We start from the raw sequence: 2,839 nt of genomic DNA on the forward strand, positions 1-2,839 counted from the left end.
GATCTTGGTTTGTCCCTTTTTTCTTCTCTTGGGAGGAACAATTGATGACTTCAGCAATGAATCTCATAAATTGGATTTTAGACATTTGAAGAAAAGAAAGCAGAAGTCAGCAGTGCAGTTTTAATAGAATAATCTTTGAGACAGGCTGGTACAGAGAGCTTCACGTTGTAGGTCTTATCCTGAACATTAATAGGTTTGACCAAAAGAGACCAATTTGCACAATTAAGTTTTCTGCATTACAAATAGTTCTGAAACCAAACACCAGATCCACACTCCCTAGAACCAAGGGGAAATTCAGATTCTGAACTAGAGCTGAATTCCTCAGCTTGAATCCATCCCGTTACAACATTTTTTTACAAAATCAATGGATTATACATAGTAACCTTTGGACTGAACTATTGGAATTATTTTGAATGAACTTAATTGGTAACTGGCCCAAGTATAAAGATGTCTCTCTCTGATCAATACGACTTCCTGAAATACTATTTTTGAGCATATAATAGTAAATCCATAATTCTTTCTTTACATCATAATACAATGAAGCAACTGATATACTGTTCAGAAACAGTTTATCTCTTCTTTTTAAAAGTAGGAAAAAAATTAATGGCAGTCTTATGCAGCCCGTAGTTACAGTAGAACCTCAGAGTTATGAACACCAGAGTTACGAGCTGATCAGTCAACCACACACCTCATCTAGAACCAGAAGTACACAAGCAGGCAGCAGCACAGACCAAAAAAAAAAAAAAAATACAGTACAGCACAGTGTTAAATAGAAAGTAGTTAAAAAATAAAGGGAAAACAGCATTTTTCTTCTGCACAGCAAACTTTAAAAGCTGTATCAAGTCAATGTTCAGTTGTAAATTTTTGAAAGAACAACCATAATATTTTGTTCAGAGTTACGAATATTTCACAGTTACAAACAACCTCCATTCCCGAGGTGTTTATATACAGTAGAACCTCAGAGTTATGAACTATTATACTTCATCCTACTTGTTAGATACTGTTTTCATCTTATCTTATTAGTCATACAGTTATAATATGCTATGTTCATCTGGCACTAATATTTTTTTCATTATATAACTCTATGATTTTTGTATTCTGAATCCAAATAAAAATATACTGTAAAAATATGGATCTGAATCTGAACACCAAAACTGCATCTCCACCAACTGTTGTGTAAATTGGAATCTTGGTTTGGAGTTCTCAGCTCAGGCCTACTTCAGCTTTCAATAGAGAGCACCAAATGGCCATGAAATACCAAAAGGACAGTTTTCAATCCTGCATTATTTGGTACTATAAGATTCTCTACTGTTCCAGCAATTTAGGCCATGTGGACGCAACTCCTATTAATAGTCATGGGAATTCCAGCATGGGTTGATGGAAGTAATGCCTTTAATGGATTTCAGATGAAGAAACTGAGCCACACAGAGAGAAAAAGAGAGAGAGAGAGAGATCCACAGATGTAGCTCCCCGCACAGCGCCATTGAAGGCAATGGGGCCCTGTGGGGATAGAAGGGTCAACCCGCATGAATCAGGATTCAGAAAAGTATTTTGTCTTAAATCAGATGACCAACAAACATTGCTTATGAAGTCTGTGTTGAAGCCAGGATTATAATCCACATCTACTTACTCTTGGTTTTGTGCTTTAACCACCATCTTTGCTCATCAGTGCCTTGCTTTCATCAATGCAAATGAGATAGGTGATGAAGAGAGTTGAACAGTAAGTGAGGAAGGCAAGAATTTTTTAAAATATATAGAAACATAGACTCATAGGACTGGAAGGGACATTGAGAGGTCATCTAGTCCAGTCCCCTGCACTCATGGCAGGACTAAATATTATCTAGACCATCCCTGACAGGTGTTTGTCTAACCTGCTCTTAAAAATCTCCAGTGATAGGAATTCCACAGCCTCCCGATGTTATACCAATAGAAAAAAACCCAGCAGGATCTTATTAAGAGGGATAAGGCAAAGATGCCACATTTATTGTAAATATACTGATAAAGCAAAAGATAAAAGTAAACAACGTTGTTTGACTACTTATTTCTTATACACACACACATACATATAGCGAAAGAGAGAGAGAGAGAGAGAGAGAGATTCATTCACATAATCATTCATTCAAGTTCTGTATAGGTGTTATAGTTACTAGCCTAGAAGTTGCTCATGCCAAGTTACTGGTCAGGTAGCTTGGTCATGAGGATGGAGCCGAGTCTGTGTCAGGTGCACCTGATGCTCCTAGGCTGGCAGCAGAACCAGAGACTCAAAGTCATCAGTCTTTAGAGTCCATTCTTATAGGAATTAATTCCTATGTTAGTCTATGGGAACTGTTTCATCCTGCTGTTGCCTACTCAATCAGCAGATGGCACATTCCTGTCCAAAGTGGCACATTCCTGGTGGCTCCACACTGTCCAAAGTTTTTGTTTCTCATCCTTCCAGGTGATGGGGTGGATCCCAGTTTACCCTCAGGGGGTTGTCTGGTGGTCCTACTTGACACATTCTTCAGCCGATGGATACTCCCTTTCTAGGCTGGCACCTCCCTAACCATTTATGTACATCAAGCATTCATCAACATACATTCCATATCTTAACCATATTTTAATTTACTGTCTCCACCACTTTTGGGGTGTGTGCTAATTCATTTGAGACTCCCGGCCCTTTAATCACAGAGGGTGGGGGTCTGTCCTAGGAGCCGTTGAATGAAGTGAAAGTCACTTAACAGCTTATAGTGTTTGTTTACATTGTATCAATTACTTCAAGAACAAAGTCAATTAACTTGTTTGTAAGTTTTACATAGTAATAAAGTATCTTTCACAGGATATATATAATCAATGGTTTCTA

Source organism: Chrysemys picta, chromosome 4 (genome assembly GCF_011386835.1).
Source record: "Chrysemys picta bellii isolate R12L10 chromosome 4, ASM1138683v2, whole genome shotgun sequence".
Taxonomy (NCBI): Eukaryota; Metazoa; Chordata; order Testudines; family Emydidae; genus Chrysemys; species Chrysemys picta.